Below are 17479 nucleotides of genomic sequence, written 5' to 3' on the forward strand. Positions count from 1 at the left end.
TCAAGGACAGGACTATGGAATGTGAAAGCACGAAAGAATGAATGGTGAAAAAAATTGAAACATTTGAAATGGATTTCAGGGAAATGATGGACAACATGAAGCACACAAATGTAAGAATCACTGGTGTTCCAGAAGATGAAGAGAAGAGTAAAGGGCTAGGAAAAATATTCAAAGACACTGCTAGGAAAATTTCCCAACTGTTCTAAATTATATAGATAAGCAAATCAAAGATGCCCAACAAACTCCAATTAGAATAAATCCAAATAAACCCACTCCAAGACATATTCTGATCAGATTGTTGAATTCTGAAGAGAAGGAGAAAGTTCTGAAAGCAGCCAGGGAGAAGCGGTTCAAGGGAAACAACATAAGACTAAGTACTGACTACTCAGTGGGCACCATAGAGACAAGAAGTCAGTGGTACAACATATTTAAAATTCTGAAAGAGAAAAAATGCCAGCCAAGAGATCCTTATCCAGCAAAGCTCTCCTTCAAAATTGAGGGAGAGCTTAAAATTTTCACAAACAAATGCTGAGAGAATTTGTTAACAAGAGACCTGACCTACAAGAAATACTAAAAGGAGCTTAACCAGCTGAGAAAAAAAGACAAGAGAGAGAGGCCTGAGAATTGAGGAGTATTACTAAGTGTAACATAAAGGAAATGAAGAGAGGGAGGAAAAAAACAGACCTGACAAATTAAAACAAAGGATAAGATGGCAGATTCAAGAAATGCCTTCAGAGTAATAATGTTGAATGTGAATGAACCAAACTCCCAATTTAAAGATTTAGATTGGCAGAATGGATTAAAACACAAGAACCATCAATATGCTGCTTACAAGGGACTCATATCAGACCCAGCATCACAAAGAGATTCAAAGTGAAAGAATGGAAAAAATATTACATGCAAGCTATAGCCAAAGAAAGCAGGGGTAGCAATACTACTTTCAGATAAAGTAGACTTTAAATGCAAGGATGACATAAAAGACAAAGAAGGACACTATATACTAATAAAAGAGAGAATTCACCAAGAAGAAATAACAACCATAAATGTTTACACATCCAATCAAGGTGCTCCAAAATACATGAGACAAACATTAGCAAAACTGAAGGAAGCAGGAGATGTTTCCACAATAATCGTGGAAACATCAATATACCCCTCTCTCCTATACACAGATCAACCAGGCAGAGGACAGATAAGAAAACTGAGGACCTAAACAATGTGATAAATGAATTAGAGTTAACAGACCTATACAGAGCAGTACATCCCAAGTTACCAAGATATGCATTCTTCTCTAGTGCTCATGGAAGTTTCTCCAGGATAGATCATATGCTGGGGCATAAAACAAGCCTCAGTAAATTTAAAAAGATTGAAATTATTCAAAGCACATTCTCTGACCACAAAGGAATGCAACTAGAAGTCAATATCCATCAAAGATCTAGAACATTCACAAATATCTGGAGGTTAAACAACACACTCCTAAACAATCCGTGGGTCAAACAAGCAATTGCAAGAGAAATTGCTAAGTATCTAGAAACAAATAAACACAAGAACAAAACCTATCAAAATTTACGCAATGCAGTCAAGACGATATTGAGGTGAAGATTTCTGGCTCTCAATGCATATATTAAACAGGAAGAAAGAGCTAAAATCAAAGAACTAATGGAACAACTGAAGACATTAGAAAATGAACAGCAAACTAATCCTAAAGAAAGTAGAAGAAATGAAATAACAAGGATTAAAGCAGAAATAAAAAAAAAACAATAGAATAAATAAAACCTAAAGTTGGTTCTTTGAGAAGATCAACAAGATTGACAGACCCTTAGCTAGAATGACAAAGACAAAAACAGAGAAGACCAAAATTAACAAAATAATAAATGAAAGGGGAGAAATTACTACAGATCCCAAAGAAATTAAAAAAATCATAAGAGGATACTATGAACAACTGTATGCCAACAAACCATACAATCTAGAGGAAATGGCTAATTTCCCGGAAATACATTCAAACCAACACAATGTATTATGTCCCCCAGAAAAAGCCATATTCTTTGATGCAATCTTGTGGGACAGACATATTAGTGGGGATGAAGTAGGAATGTTTGGATTAGATTGTTTGCATGGAAAATGTGCCCCACCCAACTGTAGGTGATAACTCTGATGAGATATTTCCATGGAGGTGGAATGAACTAAACTCCCAATTTGCTCACATTTGCTAATGCTGCCGGAATGCAAAACACCAGAGATGGATTGGCTTTTATAAAAGGGGGTTTATTTGGTTACACAGTTACAGTCTTAAGGCCATAAAGTGTCCAAAGTAACACATCAACAATCAGGTACCTTCACTGAAGGATGGCCACTGGCGTCTGGAAAACCTCTGTTAGCTGGGAAGGCATGTGGCTGGCATCTGCTTGCCCCCAGGTTGCATTTAAAATGGCATTCTCCAAATGTTGCTCTTGATGAATTTTGTCCTCTCTTAGCTGCAGCTCCTCTTCAAAAGGTCACTCTCAGTTACTCTACAAAATGTCACTCACAGCTGCTCTCAACTCTTTCTGTTTCTCAGTTTGTTTATATGGCTCCAGTGATTTAATTCAGACCCACCCTAAATGGGTGGGGTAACACCTCCGTGGAAATTATCCAATCAAATTGCTGCCTAAAGTTGATTGAGTCACATCTCCACGGAAACAATCAAAAGGTTCCAATCAAATCAACACTAATACAGTCTGCCTCCACAAGATTACATCAAAGACAATGGCGTTGTGGGGTACATAATACATCCAAACTGGCACACCATGTTCATGGATAAGAAGGCCAAACATCGTTAAGATGTCAATCCTATCCAAACTGATCTACAGATTCAATGCAATTCCAATCAAAATCCCAACAACCTATCTGCAGACTTGGAAAAGCTAGTTATCAAATTTATTTGGAAGGGAAAGGGATCTTGAATTGCTAGAAAACCTTCTAAAAAGGAAAATCGAAGTGGAAAGACTTACACCTCCTGACTTTGAAGCCTACTATAAAGCCATAGTAGTCAAAACAGCATGCTATTGGCACAAAGATAGACCTATTGATCAGCAGAATCAAATTGAGAATTCAGAAATAGACCGCCAGATCTATGGTCAACTGTTATTTGATAAGGCCCCCAAATCCACTGAACTAGGGCAGAACAGTCTCTTCAACAAATGGGACTGGGAGAACTGGATATCTATATCCAAAAGAATGAAAGAGAACCCCTACTACACACCCTATAAAAAAATTAACTCAAAGTGGATCAAAGACCTCAATATAAGAGACAGTACCATAACCTAGAAGATAATGTAGGGAAACATCTTCAAGACCCAGTATTAGGAGGTCACTTCTCAGACCTTATACCCAAACCACAAGCAGTGAAAGAAAAAAAAAACAGATAACTGGGAACTCCTCAAAATCAAAAGCTTCTGTACTTCAAACGAATTTGTAAAAAAGGTGAAGAGACAGCCATCGCAATGGGAGAAAATATTTGGAAAGCATGTATCTGAAAAGAGACTGATGTCCTGCATATAAAAAGAAATCCTATAACTTGATGATAATAGTATAAACAGCCCAATTATAAAATGGGCAAAAGATTTGAAAAAAACATTTCTCCAAAGAGGAAATACAAATGGCTAAACAACACTTGAAAAAAATGTTCATCTTCACTAGCTATTAGGGAGATGCAAATCAAGACCACAATGAAATATCATCTCACACCAATAAGAATGGCTGCCATTAAACAAATAAAAAACTACAAATGCTGCAGAGGATGTGAAGAAACTGGAACTCGTATTCACTGCTGGTGGGACTCTCTAATGGTACAGCCACTCTAGAAGATAATTTTGCCATATATTGAGTTACCCTAAGATCCAGCAATTTCACTTCTCTGTATATACCCAGAAGATCTGAAAGCAGTGACACAAACAGATATTTGCACACAGATGTCATAGCAGCATTGTTCACAATTGCCAAGAGGTGATAACAATCCAAATGTCCTTCAATAAATGAGTTGGATAAACAAAATGTGTATATACATACAATGGACTACTATGCAACAGTAAGAAAAACAAGGTCATGAAACATGACAACATGGATGAAACTTGAAGACATAATGCTGAGTGAAATAAGGCAGACACAAAAGGAGAGATATTGCATGTTACCACTAATGTGAACTCCATGAAAAATGTAAAGGTCTTATAATGTCGACTATAGGAGACCCAGAGACAGACAGAAGCTAGTGAAGAGGGTGAACTTAATGGTATGGGAATGGTCAGGTGTGTCTATGGTTCATTAATGGGATTATAAGTATCAGTGATGCATTGAAGTAGTAAATGTTTGTAAATGGTTGTTTATATACATGTAACCCATGGAGCAGCATCACAAACCTAAATAAGTGTTAGCATGATATACTTATAAGGTATGACACTGGTGCAGAGGGTTAACAACAGAGTGGTATGGAAAAACTACCCATTACATATTAAAGACTGTATTTAATAGGAATATCTTAACAATACTACAGATGAAAAATTAGTAGCTGATAAGAGCTCTGGGATGTATTATGTTATGATAATGATTTAAAGTTGAGGGTGATCACTGTATAACTAAGTGAGGATTATGTAAGAAAATGACTATCTTGGGATAGAATATATAGTAAATGAAATAAGGAACCCACTACTTAAAAAATCAAGCCCTTGACTTGAGGCATGCTCTTGGGAAATTTAGGGTTGTAAATGGAAGCCCTCCTATAATCATGCCTAAGAGGCACCTCCAGGGAACCTCTTTTGTTGCTCAGATGTGGTCTTTCTCTAAGCCCAACTCTGCAAATAAATTCATTACCACCACCACCACCACCACCACCCCCCCATGAGGGACATGACTCTCAGGGGAATGAATCTCCCCGGTGACATGGGACATGATTCCCTGGAATGAGCCTGGCCCTGGCATCAAGGGACTGACAATGACTACCTGACCAAAAGGGGGAAAAAATAAAGGTTACAAGCTGAGGTCACAGTGGCTGAGAGATCCCAAATAGAGTTGAGAAGCTATCCTGAAGCTATCCCTTATGCAACCTCCAACTAGACATCCCAAATGGTCACAGAATGCCATGATCTTACCGAAAGTAGTCCTGAAATACCTAGGTCCCTATCTGAGATTCTATAAAAGATTCACTTGCTAAATTTTATCTCTAACTTAAATCCACCAGGATGTTCCTATGCCAGACAAGTCCTAAAACACAGAGGCAACAGCCTCTTTAAGAACAACAATCAATCAGATGTATCCCCTTTCCCCATACTGTTGGTACCCCCTTTCAAGTTCGGGTGCTCACTGCCTCAACACCCCTGAAGACAGAGAAAGAAATTAAGTAAGAGGAAGATGTAGCAAGAAACAAGATTTTACAAATGTCTATGAATACTGAAACATATATATACCTTTGTATATTTTTTTAGATGCTGGCGTGTTGGAATAGCTGGAAGGAGTAAATGACATGGTGGAACTGTAATCTATAACGTCTTTTGAAATTTGCTCTATAGATACTTGAATTGTGCTTTGAAAGTCTTCACGTTTCTGTATATACTCTATATTGCATAATAAGGAAAGAACTGAAACTGTGGAAAGTATAACCATACCAATTTTTGAAATTATCTATATAACCATTTGTTGAACTGTACAACGGAAGTTAATACCTTTCTATATGTATGTTACATTTTACAATAATGGAAATAGCTGAAATTGTGGAACTATGACCCATGACATTCTTTGAAATTTGCTCTTTAACTACTTGTTAAATCATACTTTGAAAGTCATCACTGTTACATGTTTATGTTAAAGGTCACAATAAAAAATACATTAAAGAAAAGGTGTGGCATGGTTCCTGCTCACCAAGTCAACAGCATTCCACCTGAACTACTCCCCAGCAGAGTGAAGCAGCTTCAATTTCATTTACATTACTCTAAGCCCATAGTGTTCAAAGTTTTTTAATGTGGCCCATGGTGAAATTCCAATAGGGACGATTTAAACTGATTTCCCTGACCACTAATGAATCTGAAACAGCAATATGAAAAACACTCCCCAAGGCAATCATGTTCAATGATACAATCAAAGGAGAAAATGATCAAAAATCCTTGAGGGGATCACTAAGAAACTTCAGAACACTGACAACCAGCCTCTAGCACAACTCCCCAGAAAATTCTAAGTCACTAAATGATTTCCTGTAAACTTGAAGATCTCAATTCTATTTTCATTATAAACAAGGTACCCCAAAATTATTATTAGTTTTGTGTTACGTGATATAACAAATGTAGATTTTAAATGGCTGACCAAAAAAAATTGTTCTAATTTGCTAATGCTGCCAGAATGCAAAACACCAGAAATGGATTGGCTTTTATAAAGCGGGTTTACCTGGTTATAAAGTTGCAGTCTTAAGGCCATAAACTGTCCAAGGTAAGTCATCAACAATCGGGTACTGTCACTGGAGGATGACCAATGGTGCCCAAGAAACCTGTTAGCTTGGAAGGCACGTGGCTGGTGTCTCCTCCAAAGTTCTGGGTTCAAAATGGCTTTCTCCCAGGATGTTCCCCTTCAGGCTGCTGTTCCTCAAAAATATCACTCTTAGTTGCTCTTGGGGTGTTTGTCCTCTCTTAGCTTCTCCAGAGCAAGAGTCTGCTTTCAACAGCCATCCCCAAATTGTCTCTCATCTGCAGCTACTCTCTCAGCTTCTGTGCATTCTTCGAAGTATCCCTCTTGGCTGAAGTTCTTCAAAATGTCACTCTCAGCTGCACTGAGTTCCTTCTGTTTGTCAGCTCATTTATATGGCTCCAGTGATTTAATTTAGACCCACCCATTCAGGGTGGGGCCATGGAAATTATCCAATCAGAGTCATCACCCACAGTTGGGTGGGGCATATCTCCACAGAAACGCTCAAAGAATTACAATCTAATCAACACTGATATGTCTGCCCACACAAGATTACATCAAAGATAATGGTATTTCGGGGGACATAATTCATTAAAACCAGCACAAAAATGTTTTCAAAAGACAGGGAAATCAAATAAATGCCATTATTTTGCAGGAAGTCAACTGTAGTACAAATGTGGGAAATTTAACTCAGGACCTGAAGTTCATGGTTTCATTTGTTTGATTTATATCAGTACAAAACCTTGAGAAAGTCTTTATTTCACACAGGTGTTTCTAGTTTTTGATTGAGAAGCTTGCAAAGATTTGTCCCCCAAATTTGCCCCCCAAATTCCATTTAATGGGTTGTGTATGACTGTCCTAGTTTACCAGGGCTGCTATGACAAATAGCACACACTGGTTGGCTAAAAAGAATGTGTCTCGGTTTTGAAGGATAAAAGTCCAAAATCAAGGTATCACCAGTCCATGCTTTCTCCTCGAGTCGGTAGTGTTCTGGCACTGTCTCAAGCTCTGCCTCCCTCACAAGGGAATGTATCTTTTCCCATCTCCTCCTCTGGTTTCTATTTCCATGTCCAATTTCCTTTGCTTATAAGGGCTTCACCCATATTAGATTAAGGACCACCCTCATTCCATTTGGCCACATCTTATCTAACAACACGTTCAAGGATCCTATTTAAACAAATGTTTCACACCCACACAATGGGCGTTAGGACTTGAAATTGTCCATCCCCAACAGTAGAGAGAAGGGGAGAAGGGGAGAGGAGGAGAGAGAACCTATCACATTCATACACACACACTTTGCAATGAGAAAATTTAAGGCATGCTTAACCATATTACTAATGTAAGAGAAGGTTAAAGAGAATCTCCATGTCAGACCATATTCATTTCTCTCTTCCTTGAACTCCTGCAGTAGTTGTCTACTATAGCCCTTGCTGCTCAAAGTGTGATCCTCCAAACAACGGCACGTGGGGGCTTATTAGAAATGCAGAGCCTTGGGGCCCTCTGGACCTATAGGATCAGAGCTCATCTTTTATAGATTCCCCTAGTGACTCGGACTACAGGCTGAGAACCACTGATTGGAGTCACTCCTGCACTTACTCCTATGTGGCCAGGAGCTGCTCTAACATGGTTTGTTCTAAGCATTCATTTCAAGTCACCACAATAGAACTGAAGTTCTTGTAAGTAGGGCTTGTATCAATTCCAAAAGCCTTTACTAGGTGACTAGTACACTAAAATCCCCGTTTCTCTGGCTTTTGTTGTTGAACCCATGATGGCCACTTAAATGTGTGTATATATTTATGCATGTTTAATATATTAAACTTTCATTTAAAAAGTATTTATTCAAAGTTCCTGAGAGGATCTAAGATGGCAGCATAGAGAGGAGCGGAAGCTAAGCAATCCCCCTGGAACAACTGAAAAAAAAACAGAAACAACTAGTAAATAATCCAGAATAACTGCAGGGGGACAATCGAGACCGTCCACTCATCATACACCAACCTGAACTAGGAAGAATGCCCAAGATCACAGCATAAAATCTGTAAGTAAAAACTGCGGATCCAAGTCAGGATACCCCTCCCCCCACAGCCGGAGCTGCAAACCCTCATGGTGCCAGAGAGAAGCTCTCTCCCAGCAAGCGAATACAGCTCAGCTGAGCTCCAACTGGGGTTTTAATTAGCGAGTGTGAACTGCTCACTATGAGGCAACAAATCCCCAATCAACAGACAGAAGCTTTGGGTGACGACTGACCTTGGAGAGCCAAGGGTCACCTCAGACTAGCTCTGAAGGGGTCTGTTCCTTTTTCAACTCAGTGGAGAAAGCCTCAGCTATTTTCAGTTCCCAGTGCTCTGACCAGACAAGGGTGGAGATAGCACAGACAGAGAGAGACCACTGAAATGCTAATGACCTCCCCCTAGAGGGTCTAGCTTCTCTAAGAGGAAAGGGATGGGGCCCAGCTCTACTACCTGCCTTCCATTCAGAACCAGACCCCAGAGCCTGGGGGAAAACAGCCACACCTTCTCATACCTGTCAAGAATTACAGGATAACAGGTGCCACCTGCTAGGCAGAGAAATCACAGTGACCTGAGGCATCACAGGGTGTACCAATTTTCTAAGACACAATCTCAGGGAAACTGGATACTGAATAGTTCTTCCTTCTGGGACCTGAGCCTGTTCTAGTCTGGGAAAACCTGATTGGGGTAACCAAGGAAACGATGCCTAGACAACAGAAAACTACAACCTACACTAAGAAAAATGAAGTTATGGCCCAGTCAAAGGGACAAACTTACACTTCAACTGTGATACAGGAATTGAAACAACTAATAATAAGTCAATTCAAAAAGTTTAGGGAAGATATGGCAAAAGAGCTGAACCATGTAATAAAAACACAGGACATACATAAGGTAGAAACTGAAAGTTCAAAAAACCAACTGGCAGAAACTATGGAAACAAAAGGCACAACACAAGAGAAACACACAATGGAAACATATAACAGCAGATCTCAAGAGGCAGAAGAAAACACTCAAGAAGTGGAGAACAAGGCACCTGAAATCCTACACACAAAAGAACAGATAGAGAAAAGAATGGAAAAATACGAACAATGTCTCCAGGAACTTAAAGACAAAACGAAAAGCAAGAATTTATGTGTCATTGGTGTCCCAGAAGGAGAAGAGAAGGGAAAAGGGGCAGAAGCAGTAATAGAGGAAATAATCAATGAAAATTTCCCATCTCTCATGAAAAACAAAATTACGGATCCAAGAAGTACGGCGTACCCAAACAGAATAGATCTGAATAGGCCTACGCCAAGACACTTAATAACCACATTATCAAACGTCAAAGATAAAGAGAAAATCCTGAAAGCAGCAAGAGAAAAGCGATCCATCACATACAAAGGAAGCTTGATAAGACTATGTGGGGATTTCTCAATAGAAACCATGGAGGCAAGAAGGAAGTGGGGTGATATATTTATGATACCAAAAGAGAAAAACCACCAACCAAGAATCCTATATCCGGCAAAACTATCCTTCAGATACGAGGGAAAGCTTAAAATATTCTCTGACAAACAGACAATGACAGAGTTTGTGAACAAGATACCAGCTCTACAGGAAACACTAAAGGAAGCACTGCAAACAGAAAGGAAAAGACAGGAGTAAGAGGTCTGGAAAACAATTTTGAGAGATAGTAGCACAGCAATGTAAGTACACTGAACAAAGATGGCTGTGAGCATGGTTGAAAGAGGAAGGTTGGGACATGTGGGACACCAGAACAAAAGATGAACGATAAAGACTGCAACTGTGTAACTCAGGGAAACCTAGGGTGCTCAATGATTGTAATAAAAGGTACAAATATGTTTTTACATAAGGTAGAACAAATGAATGTCAACACTGCAAGGTGTTAAAGAGGGTGGGATTCAGGAGAAAAGAAAAGCAATGCAAACTGGAGGTTAGAATTAACAGAAACATTGTATTATGCTTCCTTTGATGTAATCAAGGCAATATAACAAAGCTAAATACATATGGGGGGTAGGGAATGGGGGAAGGGTATGAGACCCCTGGCATTAGTGATGTTGTCTGAGTCTTTATTCTACTTTAGGTTAGTGCTGTCTTTCCTTTTGTCACTTGCTAGATATCAAGTTTTTTTTTTTAATTGTTTGTTCTCCTCTCTTTCTCTTTTCTTTTGCCTCTCTGCCTTCTTTGATTCTTCCTCTATCTTTGTGGAAGAAATGGAGATGTCCTTATATAGAGAATGGCAGTGGTGCTCAATACATAAATACGTAACTATACGGGGAACCAACGAGTGTACTTAGGACGGAATGCATAGTGTGTGAAGAAAACCATCTTAAAAGAAATGGGTTGACGAAGAAACCTTGAGGGCACTATATTGAGTGAAATAAGACAGACACATGAAGGCAAATATTGCAGGGTCTCACTGATATGAACTAATTATAATATGTAAACTCATAGACATGAAATATCAGTTACCAGGATATAGAATGAGACTAAAGAATGGGGAGCGGTTGCTTATTATGAGCAGAATGTTCAACTAGGGTGAACTTAAATGTTTGGAAATGGACAGGGATGATGGTAGCATGCTATGAATAACTAACAGTGCTGAAAGGTGTGTGAAGGTGGTGGAAAGGGTAAGCTCAAAGTCATTCATATCACCAGAAGGAAAGTTGGAGTTAAAAGTTGGGAATGTATAAAACAGTGAATCTTGTGGTGGACATTGTCCATGATTAACTATACAAATATTAGAAATCTCTCTCACGAAATAGAACAAATGTATGTCACTATAACTAGAAGTTAATAAGAGAGGCATATAGGGAAAAAATATATACCTATTGCAAACTATATACTACAGTTAATAGTATTTTAACATTCTTTCATCAACAGTAATGTGATGGCTGGGTTCATGTGTCAACTTGGCTAGGTGACCCAGCTGTCTGGTCAAGCGGGCACTGGCCTGACGATTACTGTGAGGATATTTGAGGCTGGTTAATAAACCAACGGGCTGGTTTGTTGGATCAGTCAATTGACTGCGGCTGACTGATGACTCATCAAGGGGCGTGCCTTCCACAATGAGAGAATGCAATTGGCTGGATTTGGTCCGGGTAATCAGCTGGTTTGTTGGATCATCAGTCAATTGACTGCAGCTGACTGATGACTCATCAAGGGGCGTGCCTTCCACAATGAGAGAATGCAATTGGCTGGATTTGGTCCGGGTGATCAGTTGAAGGCTTATAAGCGGGGGTTAGAGAACCTTCACTGCTTCTTTGGCTGCCCAGTGAAGCATTTCCTGGGGAGCTCGTCGAAGTTGCCGGTTCATTTCCTGAGGAGTTCATCGAGCACGTTCGTCGAAGATCCCAGTTCATTTCCTGAGGAGTTCGTCGAAGTTGCCGGTTCATTTCCTGAGGAGTTCATCGGACATCTTCCTTGGAGTTGACAGTTTGTTGATGGCTCTGCAGAATTTGGACTCATGCATACCCACAATTGCATGAGTCATTTTTACAATTTGATAATCAGAGACATCTCTCATTGATTCTGTTTCCCAAGAGAACCCTAACTAATACAAGTAACAAATGTACTATACCACAACTATGAATCAGTAATGGAGGGGGGCATGCTTAGGGATATGGGAGGATCTGAGTTTCCTTTTTTTTTTTTTGTCTTTATTTCTTTTCTGGAGTAGTGAAAATGTTCTAAAAATTGAAAAAAAAATTTATTGTGTTGATGGATGCACAGCTGTATGGTGATGCCGTGGGCAACTGATTGTACACTTTGAATCTTTGGATAGTTGTATGGTATCTGAACAATCTCCATAAAAAAATTTTTTTTTGAAAAGTTCCTTTAAATTGTAAACTCTTCAAGCATGTTTAAATTAGAATTAGATTTATAAAAACCCACAAAAACCAAATCCTCAATTTACTCAGTGCTCTTCAAAAAGATAAAGTGCATAAATGTGAATTCTACTTGATGTGGGAATATTTCATTTTTCCTTTAAGAAATAGATTCTCTAAAGAAATAGGTCATTTAGCTACTTTATGCACCTATGTGTTATTCTGAGTGTAGTAAGGACTGAATAGAATAGGGAAATTCAGGAGGAGATAGTTTCCCTCTTATCAGTCATTTTTAGAAGCCATTAATCAGACTGATTGCCAAGGGAATTTCTTTTGGTTAAAAGGGGAAGGGGGAGGAGGGGGAAGGAAAAGGGGGGAGAGATATGTCATGTATGTATATCCCATGGATTTTATTTATATACTAAATGGGTTTTGTATCATGCCTGACTTTTTTTTCCTTCAGAAGCTTTTGAAATCCTTGTCTCCCTTAACTTCCTCATATAAAAATATTTTATATAATTTCATCCAGTACACAATGTTTTTAATAGTATCCACATCTGGGTTTTGGAGCTGGCTCTTTAATGCTAACAGTCGCAGCCTACTGATAATTATTTCCATGAAACAGAAATCATGCCAGTTCTACAGAAGCAGCTCCTTTGTAACCAAATGAGTAACATTTGTCTTAAATTCTTAAGATGAACCACCCTAACTTGCTCCTCTGTGACGCATCACTTTTTTCATCAGAGGTCAGAGAACCAGACTCACTCAACTATCAAGTACCGAATACAGGGGTATAATGGGAGAGCTGGATTCTAAAATGTGCTTGTAATCAGTCCCTAACTCTCCCTCAGGGACAGTGCCACGTATGTGGTTTTGTTTATGTGACCCTGTAAGGGCACTTATACTATGAACAAACTAGAGATTTCCCTCAGAGGGGAATGCAGGGAGCTTTTAAAATCATATATGAGGTAAATGTGTGTTTGAGACTCTGTATTTTGTGCCCTCATTAAGCTTACAACTGAAGGAAAACTAACCTAGAAAAATAACTGGCAAACAGTATCAAGGAGTAGAGAATGGACTGATAAATTCTGAGGTAAAGGCCATAAACGACAATGGAATTTAAAGAAAAGTAGGGAAGTGGGAGCTGTGTGTCCAAGTCAACAAATGATTCCTCCGTAACAGAATCAGTATCCTGAAAATGTTTACTTGCTGTCATATAAACGAGGTGCCAGAACCTACTGAAGCTGCAAATTTGTCTCCAACGGCCCTCCTTCAAGCATTTACTAAACACAATGAATGTAAGAACTTAGAACCTTTTTACCACTAAAGTTAATCCTTGGGCTCACTAAACATTTATAAATGAGGCTTTATTCCAGTTAAAGGAAAAGGGGGGCAATATACAGGGGCTGTTGGGCACTAAAAGCTTTTCTGGTCACATTAAGCAGACAGAATCTTAGGGGTCATCCAGACCAGGCAGCTTTAGGCAACCCAAAAGCGCATAGTGGGAGGGGTTTGAATAAAGGGGAAATGAGTTGACCCTTGCCTCCCCCACCCCATCCTAACACACACCCAGATATTTCTGCCAAAGAAGATTGAGAACTGATGTTTTATTAAGGAAAGCACATGATCAGCAAGTGGTCAAATTAAGACTTTTGCTGTGAGAAATTTGCAATCCTCTGTATATAATGTAGAATTACGGTCTTCAGAAACAGAAAAAGAGGTGATTTATGATGGCGAATTGGTGTCTTCAATATGTTAATATATTTAAATGATCTGAAGTAAGGAGGGTGAGTGAGGATGAATGGGCAGCATGGTATAATGGCACAGCATGGAAGTAAAGAGGCCTGGGTTAAAATAGCAGATCCTCCACTGTGTGAACAAGCAGTAGGGCCAGCTATGTAATCTATACTGGACTTTCAGTTTCTTTATCTGTAAAATGAAGCAAAAGATAATACTTGTAGGGATGTGAGAGTCGTACAAGATAACACGAGGAAAGTGCTTAGTGCACTGCCTGGTAAGTAGGAAGCATTCAATAAGTGTCAGCTACTTTCATCATGTTTACTGGACCAGCAGAGTCAAGGAAGCTAACCAGAGACCATCAGGGGAAACGAGTGAGGACTTTTCCATGGACTATTAAGAAAAGACTTTTCTCTTGGGTGTATGGGGAAGGGGGAACTGACCTAAACTGGAGCTCCAGCCATCACATCTGCCTTCCAGGCAGCAGGAAGCAGGAGGGGCAAAAATCCCCCCTCAGCTTCCCACCCCACCTCAGCCTTTAAATGCCTTCCTGGAAGTCCACATAACACTTCCCCTTATGCAGTCACCCAGCCACACCTGACTCCAATGAAGCCTGGGATATGTAGTCTTTTAGGGGCCTACTGATTCTGAGAAAAACTGGAGTCCTGCTGCTATGGAAGAAAGTGGAAATAGATAGCTGGTAGACAATCGGCAATGTCTTCCACAGCCCATGATAATTGCCTGTGTTGGGTGTGTGTGAGGATGTTCAACAGAATTTAATGTTCATAGTAATCGTTTTTCTTCCTTGAACAGAAAATTACATACATAATGAAAATGTAGTAGTTTTTACTGTATGTGAGAACCAAAAATCAATTCATAAATATTTACCTCTTACTTTTAAGAAAACAAGGTCAATCTGTGTGATGGTTAGGTTATGTGTTAACTTGGCCAGGTGATGGTGTCCAGGTATCTGGTCAAGCAAGCACTGTCCTGTTACTACAAGCACATTTGTGGCTGGTTAATAAACCAGAAGGCTGGTTTATTAAATTAGTTAATTGACTATACCCGTGACTGATTACATTAACAAAGGGCGTGTCTCCCACAAAGAGAATGCAATCAGCTGTATTTAATTCCATCAGTTAAAGACTTTTAAGGAACAGAGAGAACTTTTACTTCACTGGCAACCTTCGTTGGAGTTGCCAGTTCACTGCCTGCCCTATGGAATATGGACTTCTGCATCCCCACAGTTGCATGAGACACTTACAAAATCTTATATTTACAGATATCTCGTTGATTCTGTTTCCCTAGAGAACCTAACTAATACAAACTGTGTTTTATTACTTGGTTCTCCTCCCCTGTCCTATCCCACTGTATTGAAAGATCAAAAATTTTAAATCAACATTAAAAAAAAAAGATGCCATAACTTTAAAAATTATTTGTATCTGAAATACTTTTTTTCCATTTTTATAACTCCTATAGTGACTTCAGTTCTCTAGCAACAAAAGAAATGACCACATCCAATTATCTTTGTGTCCTAATAATATGACTTTTAATTTTAAAAAATCCTAAATTTCAATCTTCTCAGAGTGTAAGTTCCTTGTGGTCAATGTCTTATATTTCTATAGCGTCATTTCTATTTTACTGCAAAGTGCCTAGCAGAGTATTAAGTATAAAAAAAATTCTTCAGTAAGTATTTGATGTTTTATTTTGTCAGATATTTTTTAATAGTAATTTTTTTTTCAATTTTAAATTGAAGTATAATTTACATACAGGAAAATTCACCCATTTAGTGTACAGTTCTGTGAGTTGACAAACACATAGTCTTATAGTTACCACCACAATCAAGATATACAACAGTTCCTTCATTGAGAAAAAAAAATCCTGTGTCCCTTTTTAGTCAATCCCTCCCCTTTGTAATTACAGATAAAGCCACTACAAACATTTGCACACAGGTTTGTGTGTGGACATAAGTTTTCTTTTCACCTGGATAAATGCCTAGGAGTAGGATCACAGAGTCACCAGAAACTTATTCATATCAATAAAGTTAGCCTAGCTATCCAGTTTTTATTAAGCATTTTGACAGCTACCCCCAGAGATCCGCACAATAACTTACTAAAAAGAGAAACTGGCACCAATACGATGGGAGACAGCCCAAAATGCCAAGGGGCATTAATAAAGTAGGCTAGAAGTGAAGGGACAAATTACGAAGATCCATTTTTCATTCTGCCCCACACAACAGAAATAAGAGGAAATGTTATTTGTTGAGAAGGGCCAAGGAAATACATGGTTTTAAGATGAATGTTCTCCCAGTGCTGCTGTAATTTATATGCCCCTCCATTACTCCACTTAAAAATCACATTTCTGAACTTTCAAAACACTGACAAGAATGGGGATGACTTTGAAATGTCCTGGTGCATTCTGAGGTCTGCTTATACGGAAGCCTCTAAAGAGCAGCTTGCTGTAGTAAGTGTTACGATAAACTTTAAAGAGATCTATTGGGACTGAGTCAAACAAGCCCTATTATTCCGTCATTGAATCAGAGCTAAAAGAAAATTCAAATGTAATCCAGTCCCACCTTTTCAGTTGATAGGTAAATTGAAAACTGAGGCCAGACAGGAGAAATGACTCACGCAACGGCTCAAGCTACTTTGTGGCGGAATCCAGGGCTAGGCTTCATGAAGGGGTGGGGCTGAGGGCAAATAAAGGGGTGGATATTACTGAACCTCCAACATAGTTCTGTTAAATCAATTCCCAATGATTCTAGAACACATGCTAACATCATGGGAATAATGATTAGCCAGGGTCATGGACAGAGAGGAACAAAAGGGTTATCTGTATGGTCTTTGTTTGCCTAGGGTAAATATCTTATTACAGTATCTCAGCAATTTCCTCCTAATTGTAGAAGGCACTGACTGAAACTACAAGTGGGGACAATCGATCAACTGCAGGGTTTTTATTGGAGAACTCTATTAATGATGGATAATTGTACATCAATGGTACAACAGGCGCAACTGCTGAATTTTCTTTTAATTTTGAGGGTACACAAATTTCATCAAAAAATTAAGACATTCTCAGACCTTGGCAGAACATGGATGAAATCAGTAACTTAAGGGAATATGGGCACTCCACTCCCTGATAAACCATACTGAAGGAAACCAGAAAAAGACCTACTGAATAAACACAGCAGTGGGACTGTACCAGCCATTTCTTCCCAATCAGGCATTTACACATCACATCATCTATTTTCCTGCAAACAACTCAGAAGGAGGAAATAAAGTTGAAGACTTTATGCCCTACACTGAACGTCTCTATACCTACTAGCTTCTGTAATCTTTATTCAGAAGAAATGCTGGTAGTAATGCAATAACTTAGGCTTGGAACTAATGTTTATGCTTTAAAATATAAAAGTTAAATTATAAACATCCATCATATTACAGGGTCCTGACATTCACATGACTGATCAACCATGTGATAAGTATTTCAAAAAAATAG

At 38.9% G+C, this 17479-nt stretch overlaps 1 protein-coding gene across 4 annotated transcripts in view; it reads right to left on the bottom strand.

Annotated features, from left to right (window-relative positions):
• EML6 (EMAP like 6) overlaps nucleotides 1-17479 on the bottom strand; it is a 333322-nt gene that overhangs the window by 239812 nt on the left and 76031 nt on the right. The window lies entirely within an intron of this gene.

Source organism: Choloepus didactylus, chromosome 17 (genome assembly GCF_015220235.1).
Source record: "Choloepus didactylus isolate mChoDid1 chromosome 17, mChoDid1.pri, whole genome shotgun sequence".
Classification (NCBI taxonomy): Eukaryota; Metazoa; Chordata; class Mammalia; order Pilosa; family Megalonychidae; genus Choloepus; species Choloepus didactylus.